General features: G+C 30.3%; 1 long non-coding RNA gene across 1 annotated transcript; it reads left to right on the plus strand.

Annotated features, from left to right (window-relative positions):
- Window positions 1-1,198: 1,198 nt before the first annotated feature.
- On the plus strand, window positions 1,199-9,008 carry LOC149518750 (uncharacterized). The gene is made up of 2 exons (XR_016342172.1): window positions 1,199-2,999; window positions 7,203-9,008. It is a non-coding gene; the product is annotated as an uncharacterized LOC149518750 (long non-coding RNA).
- Window positions 9,009-15,138: the final 6,130 nt, after the last annotated feature.

Here is a 15,138-nt window from a genome sequence, read left to right on the forward strand (position 1 = left end):
GTCACAAATCAGTTGATACATCTGTTGGTCAACTCCAAAGAAATTAAAGAAAAACATAATGAAAAGCTGAAAAGATGACATGAAGAAGAGTTTAGAGATCCTATTGAAAAAAAAGAAACTTTAGATTTGGATGTTATAATGGATCAAACTACTTGATCATACATGATAGCTCATAGTGAAGATCACAAATGTTAATGAGTTAAAAAAAGTGAGAAGACAAAACAAGAGTTTTGAAAACCCTCTGATTTACCTTAATTGAAAAGATAAATAAATTGCATAGCATACATGACATTCACCACATACATTACATGCATGCATCATACTAAGAATATTGCATTCATTATTGGCATTCATTATGCATATTTGAAAAACAAAAAAAAGTTTAAAGTTTGAAATTGAGTTAGAATTTTGTGTTGTATTCACTGCATTTATTATATGTTGCCTATATCATTTTATTTATTGAACTCATGCACTGCTTATTTGGAAAAGAAAGATAAAAGTCTGAGTTGTGAAGTTAGGATGCAAATTTGAAAAATCTTTGGCTTATGCATTCATTGTATGCATACAATGTGTTCATCATATTCATGCCATGCATCATGCATGTTTGAAAGGAAGAAAAATTAAATTTTGAATCTGAAAATTGAATTTAAGAATTATGGAGAATCTTTTTTATTCATTGTATATGCTTGGAAAGTAGGAAGGAAAAGCTAAATGATGAAATAATTTTGAGAAGAGACATTGGAAGACATCAAAGATGATATAGAAAATTACTTAAGGTAAGATTTTTTTTAAAAGTTTCAATGCCTCTGTTAAGGAGAAGCTTTTTAAAAGTAAAAATGATTTATAAGACCTTAAGGCATGATCTTGAAAATTTCATATGTTTATTTATTTTAAAGTTTTAAGTCTTTATTGAGAATTAGCTCTCTTGAATGAGAATTTTAAAGTTTTGAGCCTTTGTTGAGAAAAAGCTTTCTTGGACATGACTTTATTCTTCCAAAGTTGAAGCTTCAGTGGAAGAGTTATTTATTTTTTCAAAGTTAAAGCCTCGATGGAACAATACTTTATTTTTTAAAAGTTTTAAACCTTCAATTATGGGAGAACATTTTTATTTTTCAAATGTTTCAAAACTTCAGTTGTAGAGGAATATTTTGTTTTTCAAAAGTTTCAATGTCTAAATTATAGGAAACATTTTATTTTTCAAAAGTTTCAAGCTTCAATTGTGAAAATATTGTTGAAATTTTTTTAATTTTTATTTTCTTGACTTGAACGAAATAAATGTCTTTTGATTTTTATATACTTTTTGTTTTACAAAAAAATGCATAAATAGAAACAACTACAAATGTTCATTTTGTCCAAGCAATTTTTCAATATCAAAATGGGCTTTTAATCTTATTTAGGCCTTGATTGAAAAATCGAGATTTTAGGTCCAAAACATCAAATAGGCCGAAATTATGTTTTTATTCATTATTCTTATTATTATTATTATTATTATTATTATTATTATTATGGTTTTTAGGTTTTAATTTTTATATTATTATTTTCAGTCAAAGTCCAAAAAAAAAAAGAAAAAGGGAGAAAAAGGGGTCCGAAATACATGGAAGAAACATGGGTTTAATTTGCAAAAGGAAATTGACAGATTTGATCTTGGATTTGGTTTTCGATTATAGAATTTATTGATTCTTTGCCTATGGAAATACTTAGAAGCTAATCCATTGAAAAAGGAAAGACTGCAAAAAATAAAGTTATGGAAATCTTTGTAGATTCAGTAAGGTTAATGCTTGTTCAACTTGAATTGGGATTGCAATCCTTATATAAAGACCTTGACTTCATGATCAGACTGGGGCATAGCAGCAATTCACGATCAATACAGAGGCAATTGGCAGCAAAAGTTCGGTATTTTAGGAGCATCAACCAATAAGCAAGATTAGCAGGGGGAAGCAATAACAATCAATCTGACGTAAAGATCAATTTGGCATTCAAGCCAAAATTTCATGCAGTTGACTAGGAGGAATTGACAGTAAGATCAAGCAATATAGAAAGCACTAGAAGAAGCAAATTAAGAATCAAGGAAGTAATTCAGCAACGACAATCAATCAATTCATCAGCAAGCCCTCCCTAAGTAGCCTCCAACTAAAAACCCCAATCCCACAACAGAACCAAATCCTGCATAATCAAACTCATCAAACCCAGAATTACATTCAAAGCCTCTTTCCAGCACACTTAACCTTATACACAATACCAAGCAAGCCTTGAGAGAACCCATACCCAGAGCTCATAACATAGTCCATTAACACAAGCAGAAAATTGTAACCCACTAAGTCAGAGTTACAAATCGTCAAAACTTAAGCAATAACCCAAAAAAATACAATTAACCCCTGAAGCAATCCCAAATAGAGACAAAAAACGAAGGCAACAAGCAATTGGATACCAATACATAGAACATCAACAATTACACAACAAAAGAACAAAAATTCCAAGGAAAGTTCCAAAGGGTTCTTGGCTGAGGCTTTGGGCAAAAAATAGGAAAGGGAGAGTAAGGTTTCGACACTAGGATTTCAAATAGGTTGTGGATTTTTGGCTGTGGCTTTTCAGTGATAAGAAGTTGTAGCAGGGCAGAGGTATGACGAAATCAATGGTGATGTTAGACACAGTCTGGGCTTCAAGAGGCTATCAATTTGCTTTGCTAGAGAAAGTGCTCGGTTAAAAAGGAAAAATGAGGAGCCGCTACTAGTACGAAAGGAGCCGCGGTGGCAAGTATGACAAAAGTTCGCTGGGATCTGCTTGGACGGTTGTTGACTTGGGCTGGGTTTTTCATCTGGTAGAAGAACGGAGAATTTGCTTAATGGAGAGAGATGCAAACAATAGGAAATAAAAAATATACTGATTTTCTTAGGTTTTGTTTAAAGCTTTAAATGATAGTGTAAGAAGACCAAGGTCAGTGATTAAACCCAACAAGCCGCGCATGGGTGCCCGAGAAGGACCCGACCCATTTTTATCAGGTTCTTTAATTTCTGTTACTTTTCACTTTTATGATATTTTTGCATATTTTCGTTCTTGCATGGTTTTTTTTTTCTTGCATTATTTATTTTTCATGATATTTATTAGCATTTTTTTTATATTTTTATGATTTTTATTGCTTATTTTTTTTTCTTATTTGTATAATTTTTGTATGATTATTAATATATTTATTTACATTATTAGCCAATATATTTATTTGCATGATATTTTTGCATAGATATTTTGATGTGATTTTGGTATGATTTTAAGTTTTGTTACATGATGTCTTGGCATGATATTATATTTATTGTATGATTTATTACATGATATTTTATTACATGATTTATTGCATGGTATAATTTTATATCTATTGCGTGGTATGGTTTTATTTTTATTGCATGATTTTTGATAGGATTTTCATAATGGCATGTTCTAATTATTGTATGATTTGATTTTTTATAGAATTTTTGCATGACCATGTTGTGTAAATAAATAAAGGATTAGAATTGATTGCTTGGCATGACAAAGATCATTTTGATTAAAGTTTAGGTAAGATAACGTATAATTAATTTAGTACCAATTTTGATTGTAATAAGGGGTGCTAATACTATGTCCGTACGTAACCAACTCTCAAACTTTAGTTTTGTTAATGTAGAACAAAATCTATTCTTTTTAGGGACCCTTAGTTTACACTTAGACAACCTTAAAAAGGATAGATTCACATAGGTGGTTAATCACATTTAGATAAAAAAGATTAATGGTGACTCCGTAGTTTTGTTTGTAATGGATAAGTTCTCCCAACCTAGATGTTATGAAAAATACCAATAGCTAAAGCCTACAATCCTATATCTAAACAATTGAAAATTTAGGGATTGTTTGCAAAATAAAGGAAATAAAGATTGAAAACAATTATAGGCTTAGATATTGACTTCACCAACTATCACTTAGGAAGTAAAAGAATATAGCCACAAACAAACTTTAAAAGAACAAGAGTTGAAATCTTTAAAGCAAAGAAAGAGTGATTGCCGAATGCTTGTAAAGAATATAAAGATTGAATAAAAGTGAGCTTTGTAGAGCATTAAAAGACTATGGTCAAAACTTGTAAAGAGAATGAATGCTTGATTCAAACTTAAAAATAAAAAGTATGCTTGCTGAAATAAAGAATGGAAAAACAAGATTTGAAACTTAGGACAATAAAATAAAATATGTAGGAAAAATACTTCTTTGAATTGAAATAAAAGAATTTAAAAAAACGAAAGCTTTGTTATTGGCAAATTTGTCACCTAAGTCAATAACTTAAATTAAAAAAAAAAAAACTACGAACTAAAATAGAGAAAATAAGTGAGGAATGGGATGGGATAATGGAATAGGGTGAATGGTCTCTCTATTTATAGAGTGGGTTTCAACTAAGGGTGTAAGGATTACAAGATGTGTTTTCAAATTCAAACACTAGGTGATAAGACTCATCTTCAAGGAGGCATGACTGAATGTGACTCCTTTTGCTTGAGTATGCTTGACCAAATAGGGTCTTGAAAAAGTGACCTTGGCCATTCATCTTGACTTGAATTAATCTTGATCAAATCCCTTCCATAGGTTCGGCTAAGATGAAATTCAAGAGAAGATAAATTGTTTTTTATCCAAATTTTTGAAATTCAAATGCATAAAGTCCTCCTCAAAGTAAAAATCTTCAAGGCTAAGCAAAAAACTCATGATGGACTTTAATCTCTTCTTGGCTAAATGGCATATAGTCCATAGGAGCTTGAAATTCTTCAAATGATGATTATTTTCTTCCTTTATTTGAAATAGCCAAATGGATAAAGGTGGAAGTGTCTTTGTATGCTTGAAATTCTTCCTTGAAAGTGAGCTAGCTAAATGTAATGTAGAGTCTTTATGTAAGCACAATTCCTTCATAGCTAAGCAAATGAATCATTCTTGGATTAAATCTCTTTTGGCTAAACATGTTGGAGACCAAATGAACTTGAACTTGCATGCAATCCTCCTTAGGATAGAGGTGACCGTATGTGGTGCATTATGGGATAATCCTTGTGCAAGTAAAACTCTATCTTAGCCACATGGATGGACGAATATGGATCAATGTGGTTTGACTATGAGCTTTCAATATTGGGCCAAATATGTTCATTGTATATTTGCATGCATCGCTTTCGTGAAAATGAAATCTATGAGCTTGAAACCCTAAAATCATGGAAACAACATAAACAATCCTAAAAATCATCAAATTTTAAAATATAGCACCCTTTTTATTATGTAAAAATACTATATAATTAGGTGCTATCAAGATGATATCCAGAATATTTCTAATCTATATTGCTTTTGTGATTTGTATACTTGTGGTACTCCTAAAGGATTAGTAACAAGTTTTTGGTGCTGTTGCCGGTGCTTGGTGTATTTAGACTAGGATTTATATCAATAGAGACATGGTAATGTGTAATCTAGCTTTTTATCTCTTTGCATTATTTGTAAATACTTATTTTCATTTTGTTTTTATTTGCCTTTTCTTTTTATTTTTATGTCTCAGTGTTTCACTAATGAGGCCAAACCCCTTAAGGACTCGTGGTATCCCAACCTCATTGGTCATTAAAGAACTTAAAGCCTATGAGTATTTCTGTTAAAAGTGATTTAGATCCTATTATAGCTTTGTCCTTACAAATAACCAATCTAACTGATAAGATGAATGCCATTAGAGCTAGATATGATCCTAGTCTTGTTTCTTCCTTTTAGAGTCTATTTGTCAATGGTAATTTTTATGGTAAGGAATATAGTAATAGTTATGCATATGATCAACACTCTAGTTTTTACTCAAACACCTATATTAAAGAATAGGAAAATAGGTCGAAAGTCTCATGAGGTAGCAGTTAAGGGCAATTTTTTAGTTTATCACCTATATACACCCATCCTTACCCTATTAAGTCTCATTCACCTCATTACTCACCACAATATCCATTCCCTGATTTTTCACCAACACAGCATATTCCATCTTATTACCCACCTATTTAATACAATTCATCACCACGGTACTTTTCATTATTTACTTAGTATCATCCATTATCTCTTCCTCAAGAAAAGACACCATTCTTTAAGGAGACTTTCATAAACTTTATCCAAAATCAAACCAACCTCCTTAAATCCCAAGTTGCCACTTTAAAAAGCTTTAATAAGCCAGTAGATCCAAGTTGGTTAGCTGATGAAAAGTGCACATAAAATGAAAATAGAAAGGTAGGTGGTATAATGTATATTTATGATGATGATGAGCCTATTGTAGTTGACATACCAACATTTGTTATGATGGTGGATGAAGAGGTTATGGAAGGAGAAGAGCACTTCTGTGAAATGGAAGTAGAGGACAATAAATTAGCTCTAAGATTTGACATTCTTGAGGAGTCTAGCACTAGTCCTACTAAAGGTAATTTAGAGCCTCATAGCCCAATCGTGTGATTTCCTCCACCCTTTGAAGATCAAATACAAGATGACTTGCAGATGAATGAGGTGAAGTTTTTTGATAAGGGTTGTGTATTTAATGATTTCCTTACTTTTTTAGAAACACCTAGCTTAGTGAGGAGGATGAAATAAAGGCATTTTTGAATGAAGTGCTAGAAAATTATAATGAGGAGAAGTTGGATGATGACAAAATTAAGGAATTTTTGAATAGAAACTCAAACTTATAAGACAATGATGATATGGATAAACTTAGAGTTATAAAATTCCTTACTTGTCTAAAAGTTTCCTCAACCTCTGATCTTCAATTATAACTTTTAGTTATTTCATCCTTTTTATTCACTCATACTGTGCTGCCTATGAAGGAATCCTTCACTTTAAAACCCAATCTTATACTCATTAAGGTGGTGCCTCTCTCATTGGTACTGAAGCCAATACCTACCTATCTTTTTTTTTTTTTAAGAAAATGCTTAATACAATACTAGGGGTGGGGTTCCTATCCACTTTCACCACTGTCAATAAGCACCATCACCTTAAGTCTATTATTGAAAATATGGTGAAAAGAAAAAAGATCAGGAAGTGGGTAGATGCTGGTACCAAGTGTGGGGTAATTACATAAACTTGATGAAAGTCGAGTTGTTGACTATAAATTAGCAGTTCTTGAGAGGCAATCCAAGTTTTTCTTTTTGTTTATTTTTTTTTATGTTATGTGTTTAATTTTCTCATGTCAGTTTATTTCCTTTTATTTGCAGGAAAATTGAAGCCGATCATGAAACTTTAAGAAAAGCCTCAACGAGGGGAGTATTATTCACCAATTGTGCTTAAATTCATATTTGCCTACATATTGAGGACAATATGCATTTTAAGTTGGGGATGGGAAAATTTAAGCAAAATTTTCAAAAATTATTTTGATGACTTGGACTTAATTGACTTTTTCTATGAGTCATTAGCATGCTTCCCTGAGTTGATTGTTATTGATTCTATGATAAAAACCATGATTGACTTTGATTATAGCTTTAGGAAAAGATAAACTTGTATGAAGCATGAGATGAATCTTAGAACTTGTTGATATTTGATTGCTAGCTTTCACTTGTAAGTATATGTTCTAATCATGGAACTGCATGTCATTTAGTGATTGTTTATGTTATCATAGGAATTGCATTTCATTTATGAAGTTGTGCCTATGTTCTAGAATTTGTTTGATTATTTCTTAAGGTGAAATTCCAGACAAACTAAATTAGAGAAATGACTTAGGCCGTCATTGGATCAATTGAGCCTTTCAAGCCAACCTTCATGCATATATCCTTAGTCACATTTTTTAGCCTTATATTACCCTTTCCTTGTTAAATACCGACATCAATAAACTTAGACCATTTTCTCACATGTTCATTGTTATTGTCCCTACCCTATGTGCATAAGGATCACCCATGATATGGTCAGAGAGTTATGTCACATTTGAAAAATGGGGGAAATAAAAAAAAAAAAAGGAAAGATAGAAAAAAAATTAAATTAAATTGAAAAATCAAAATAATAAAATGGGGAAAACTTAAGTTTAAGAGATGATAAATTCTTGAAAGCTCTCTAATTGATCCTAAGCTTTTAGTGCATGATTAGGGTACTCTAACTTAAAAATCCCTTCTATCATATCTCTATCCTAGCCTAACATTACAAACTAGCAAAGCCTTAAGGATCTTGAGTTAAGTGTTGGTCTAACATTAGTGGAGAGAGGTGTGTAAGGCAAACCTATGGAATGTATGTGCACTTTGATTAGGTTGTGTTAATTCCATGGTTACATATTCAAAGCTAGATTACATGTAATGATATGTAATTAATGTTGCACACAATGAAACTTAATTTGAGTAGATGCACATTCTAGGAAGACTCTCACAACTAGCCCTTATTTAAGATTTACCTTGAGTTATAATCATTGTGCAATTTTTGAGGAAACAATTTCTAATTGATTATAGGAGGTGAAATTGACTCTTAGCATAAGTTAATTTTGTTTGAGGATAAGCAAAAAGTTAAGTTTGGGGTGTGATAATTTAATTTTTTTATAGAATTATCATGTATTTAATTATTTAATTTTATGACTTACTGTATCATATTTTGCTTGATTACTCACTTAATTTTTCTAATTGTTTCATGTGTAAGTAAATTGAAGCAATGGTCAAACCTATTGAGAATTTTTCCAATGCATGTTAAGTGCTACTTGAGAGTTGAAGTGAGCTAATTTTTATGAGGAAAATGAGTTGTATTCCATGAGGAGAAGTTGCCAAGTCAAGCCCAAGAAATGCCCAAGCCGTGAGCTAGCAACTAGTCCATGTGTGAGCTTCATTTCTTGCATTGACTAACTTGCAAGTTAAGGAGCTAACTTAGAAAGCTTGAAGCTAACTTTGGGGAGCCTCACGAGGAAAAGAACCAACCAATAAGCCAAGGATTGAAAATTTAGTCTAAGGTTAATACTGAAAACAAGCATGCTAGGTTGTAGTTCGATTCATTTTATTTTGTAAATATTTGTAAATATTTATTTTCCTTTTGTTTAATTATTGTTTATTTTCTATTTATTTTTTTTATTTTTACATGGTTTTTTTTTTATTTTGATATCTGAGTTCTATGCTAATGAGGTTAGACCCCTTAGGTACTATGCTGTATCCTTTGTCAATAGATCCTAACCCTAATAGTCATAAAAAAGTTTAAAGCCTAAGAATGCTACTATTGAGAGATATTAGATCCTATCATAACCTTGTCCTCACATATAGCTGATCTAGTCGATAAGATAGATGCCATTGAAGCCCAGTATGATTTCATTCATGTCCTTTCTTAGTGCAAAACCAGCATATATTGGAGATAACCTAAATCGATTGACCCTCTAAAATATGAAAAGAGCCCAAATGAAAGCTATAAAGAATATGTTGCTAAATGGAAGGAAGTAACATCACAAGTACAATCACTTCTTACTAATAGAGAATTGAATTCACTATTTGTAGATACCTTTCCTTCTCCATACTATGACAAGTTGGTTGGCAATGCCTCTTTAGAGTTTTTCAATTTGCTATTTGCTATGGGTAGAATTGAGGATTGGGTAAAAAGGGGAAAATTTATGGATTCTGGTCCAAAGGCTCATAATGAAAGGAAAATAGATATTTTTGGTGAACATGTTCAAGAAACAACTATTGAAAAGCGAAATGAAAGAAAATAACGTGTGATACAATAAGATCTTGTTAACATTCATTTTCACTTTCCAGCACATGTCAATAATATGTTCTAACCTTTTTACAACCTAGCACTTTATGCTAGCAATTTACCTCAGCCATTTTATCCTTATGTCTTAGTGCCTTTTTCCCAAGCTCTTTCACCTCAGAAGTTCACAAAACGAAAGATCAATCTAGGCCATGATCAGAGCAATAAGAAAAATAGAGCTAAAATGTACCACTTACTTCTAATGTCCTACATAGAGCTTTGTCACTTGCTAGTAAAAAGTCATGTGATTTTCATCGTCTTTGCAAAGCTTAGAAAATCTCTAACCAAAGTGGTACAATCCTAATACCAAATGTGAATAACATGATGGGGTCAAAGGACTTTTTATAGAGAATTGCACTGCATTCAATAAAAAAGTTCAAGATTTGATCAATGGAGATCCAACAAAATTTGGAGAGCTTGCCAATGGCTATGAAAATTGAAAATAATAGATCTAAGGATGGCATGCTGGTTTAAACAATCTTTAACGTTGGTTTAAGCTTTATATATATTCGTTATGAATGTAGCCTCAAAGTTATGAATTTTGGTTTAACTTGATATTTGCATTGAGTGAATGGACATTAAGTTTCAATTTTGTTGCATCACATTGTCTCATAATTTTGTAAATATATATCCTCATTTGAAGCTTTTTAATTCCTTGTAAGCTTCGGATTATGAGGATTTATGAAAATAAAATTAGATTTTAATAAAGCCTCACATGGCCAGTTTCTAATACCATAAAGAAGGCACAAAATCAAAAAGCAAAGAAAATGTTTAGAAAAAAGAATAAAAAATTTTGAAAAAAAAATCTTTTTCATAATAAAAGTTGGAAGGAGTCTTGAAAGAATTGGCAATCATTATTAGAAATGAACTTATTTTGAAAAATACCCTAACATTTTTTTCTATCAAACACTTCCATGCATAATTTGACTTTCATGAACCTTGTCTTATCTTGATCATATCATGATAACCTTTTCTAGGTAAAGAACAAGGAAACCATTAATTTGAAAAAAAAAATTCTTAGATCTTTTAAAAATCAAGCAAACTTGACACTCTTTTGGAGACTCTGATATTTGGTAATTTGATATATGCCAAGACTATGTTATAGCCTCAAATATACCAAAATCGAAACCATGCAAATCTCTTCAAATTATCTCAAATACACCAATGATTCAATTTTCTTCCTAAAGTTATCTTGGTTCAATGTCTTAGGTATGTTGACCAAAAAAGAATGACTACTAATTGCCCTTAAGACAAGTTGAGTTACAACCAATCCTTTCTATTTGAAGAGTGACATGAATAATTTGACACCCTAAACAGTTCATTCTAATGGCTTTTTCTCATATTGACTTTCATTAGGGGTAGCATGTTAAAATAGGGCATTTTTCATGAATTGTGTTTTTGGCAAAACGGAGACATGTAAATAAAACAAAAACAAAAAATAAAGAATTTTGATTAAGACATCTTACACTTGAGAGATTTAAAGAAATCCAAACAAAAACTTAAAATATTGAAAAAACAAAAAAAAAAGATAAAGAAACTAGGAATAAAAAACCAGAAACCAAAAAAAAAAGAGTTAGGGAAAGCTAGAAAATTTCAAAAAAAAAAGATTTTGAAAAGTTGTTCTTTTAACCTATTTTCCAAAAATGAGTTACTCTTCAATTTAAATGACTATCTTTGAGATGACAAATGACCATATTTCACTATCCTTTCACAAACATGAAAACTATTCACTTGCTACCCCTTTGAGTCTAATGAATTCTTTCTAAATAAACTTTAACCAAAGATCATCCTCCACATTAAGGGTAAAATAAGGACAAATTTAAGAATCATGCATGGTGGTGTAGTCGTATTACAAGTATAATGAAGGAACTTTATATTTTAAGGGACAAATGTCCAATAAAACTAGTTCTCAAAAAGTTTTAAAGTCACTCAATCAAAAGTGGATATGTGCAAATAAAAGTGAAAAGAATAATAGAAAAAAACATGGCAAGAGGAATAAAAGAAAAAGACAAGGCAAGAAAAAAACAAAGTAAATAAATAAAACCACGAAAGAAAAATGAACACATGGATGGAGTGGCATGTGTGGAAGAATGAAAGGACAAATATCCTGAAAAAGAACCCTTCATATGACATGAAATGATCTTTCGTTTGATCATCTTCAAACACAGTATAAGCCTATCTATCATTTTTCAGAACCTCAAACATTGACCTATGTTATGTGTTTTAAAATACCCATTTTGATCAAGCATGAATGCTTAAACTGAAGCGTTTTTCCTTATGAAATCACCATATAACCTATGAGTCTTTTGCCTCATTTAATTGCGAAACTACTAGTTTGAACCATTAACCCATTTTAGATGAAAATTGAATTATTAAGTGTATAATGGAATAATCAAGAAAAATAAAAAAGGATAAGAAAGGCTCTAGGGTGAAAACCCTACAAAAATGTAGTATATAGAAAATTTAAGGACTTTTAAACACTCATGGTATTGCCTGAACAAGTGAAAAAGGTCAATATGAAGTAACCCCAACTTTTTGAAATATTAAAAAATATCAATTCATTGAAAGTTTAAAATCCAATAAAAAGATTGATTTTGAAAATTTGAGCATTTTTTCTTTCCAAAATGACCTTAAAAAATCTTGAACTTATCACAGCTGGTCTTAACATCTATTAAAATGTCATATTTGGAGGCTAATGAAAGTGTTAAACATTATGATTTTTAGAAAAATTTATGTTTCATTTGTAAGCATAGATGGAAGAGTATATAGTTTTTTTTTATTGCTTTCAAGTTACAAAGCCTTTTTAAATGAACCGAGACTTGATGAGCTAAACTGTTCAATCCATTTGAAAAAAAAAATTGCCTCTTTCATTTCTAATAAGAAACACAAATTTTCAAGAGGCTCAAAAGTTACATTTGTCTAGATATTTCATCATAGAGTTTATTTTTGTAGACCAATTTTGTTGGTCATTTAAAAAATTTTGAGTAACTAGTTAGGCACATTTGTAATAAATAAAAAATCATTTAGATTAGTTATGATTAAAAATGTTTTCCATTAAAGAATAAACATTTTTTGAGAAGAAAAATATATTCTTTTATGCATTCAATGAGTAGAAGGAACATAGTTGTTTATATTCTTGATTTTTACATGATGCATACATTAAGTTTAAAGTGATCATACACATGTGGTATGTTGGAATTGTTGATGGAAATAAAAAGGAAAATAAATTGAGAGTGAAAATGAAAGGAAAATTAAGGAATCCTATTTGAGAAAAAAAAAGTAAAAACTAGTAAATAAACAATAATGTAAATAGAGGGAAGAATGGGGAGAAGGACATGATGAAATAGAAAAGGAAATCTTTTGAGGGAAAGAAGTAAAAGAAATCAATTGGATGAGCAAGGAAGAGTGAGTAGAATTGAAAAACAATGATTTTTAAGCACTTGTAATTTTTATCATGAATATTTATCATTAAAAAAGGCAATTGGATCATTGGAATAGACACTTGCATTTGCATCATTAGACTAGAAACTTATATTTGCAGTTTGGTAAAAGACATCTACATTGATTTTTGCATTTGCACTTTGTTAAAAAGCATTTGCATCATTAGACTAGAAACTTGCAAGTGGACCTTTGTAATGGACAGTTACATTACTAGGATAAATAGTTGCATTTGCATATTTATAGAGGCATTTTTATCATGAAAAAGGAATGTACATTTCCATAATTGTAATGATCTTAGCATGTGCATCTCTATAGTTGCATTTGCAACTTGAAAAAGAAATTTACAAGTAAGGCATTATGCATTTGCTTCTTCACATGGATCATTGGCATTATTAAAAATACAGTTGCATTTGCATCTTCACGTGAAATATTTGCATCATTAGAAAAGAGCATTTGCATTTGTATCATTTGCAACATGAAAAGACATTCACATTTGTGACATTGATAGATTTTTTGAACGATGCATATTCATCAGGTATGAACATTTACATTTATGTAAAAGGTTTCATCATTAAAAAAAAAAAAGGACATTTGAATTTGCATGAATATTTTACGTCTTTGTAAAGGGCATTTGCATCTTGAAAGAAAATTTTCTTGTAAGGACTTTTGCATGTGCATTTTTTAAGGACATTTGTACCATGCAAAAGAAATCCACATTTTCATCATTGATAAAATTTTATGCATTTGCATCTTTATAAAAGGTACTAGCATCATGGAAAGAATATTTATGGAAAGAACATTTACAAGTACACTATTGGTAAGGATGTTTGCATATGTAGAAATCATTGGTATCTGCATAAATACATTTACATTTGAACTATTATTTTGGAAATACACTCGTGCATCATAGTTACATTTGCCAATTTTGCAAACATTAAGAAAAAGAGATGTATAAACTTTTTTAGCTTAATAAAAAGAGAAAGAATTTATCAACAGAAAAACAAAAAAAGTAAAATAGTTTTTCTAAAAAAAAAAAGAGTTTATCAAGAAAAGAATGAAGAAAAGAAAGAGTTAAAAAAATGAAACAAAAATAAGAGTAAATAAGAGAAGCCTTTAAGAAAAGATGAAAAAGACATATGATATCTAAAGAACAAGAAAGATAAGAAAAGTTTTTCTTAGAAAGATAAGATGTTAAGGATTTTTTGAGAAAAAAAATGAGATTTTCTAGATTAAGATTTTAAGCCCATGGCAATAAATGAGATGTTAAACCCAATGTGCTAGATGAGAATTTAAGCCTGTGACACTAATTGAGATTTTAAGCCCATGGCACTAGATGAAAGCTTTATCCCAATGTTGTAGGCTATGGATATAAAGCATATCAAAGTTGGCACCAGTCAGGATTGTCAAGAATAATGTAGCTAGCAAGTATGAATACTAAGCACAGTGAAGTTGGCACATGAAAAAAATGTTATGATTTTGGTATTTTTAAAGTTTCAAAGCTTATGTTCGAAAGGAGTCATTCTCGGATCAAATTTTTAAAGTTTGAAAACCTCTGTTCAAGAGAAGCCATTTGTAAATGAAATTTTTGGAGTTTTAAAGCTTTTGTGCAAAAAGAGCTTTTAAGAAGAGATTTTTTTTAATTTTCAATACTTTTGCTTAGGAAGATCTTTTTAAAAACAATCTTAAATAAAAAAAAAACCATTTTGAAAAGAAACAAAAAAAAAAAAAAAACCTTTAAGTCTATAGTTCCCAATAAAATTGTTATATTTTTCTTTGCATTATATCTAATTCTAAAAAATTTGTAATAAGGGACAATTGTAAATAGCAAATTTTGTCTAGGTTTGTTTCATTCAAAAATTGGCATTTACAAGACCATTGCCTTTTTTTCAAAGAAATTTTAAACCCTACAAGCACTATGAATCTTTTGAAGAAGTTGCATTATACACTTGATATTCAAACAAATTGGTGAAATTCATGATAAAATCAAAATCAACTTTAAAAGTCAAC

This window comes from Durio zibethinus, chromosome 5 (assembly GCF_047325235.1).
Source record: "Durio zibethinus cultivar Kanyao isolate XHJ-2024 chromosome 5, ASM4732523v1, whole genome shotgun sequence".
Classification (NCBI taxonomy): Eukaryota; Viridiplantae; Streptophyta; class Magnoliopsida; order Malvales; family Malvaceae; genus Durio; species Durio zibethinus.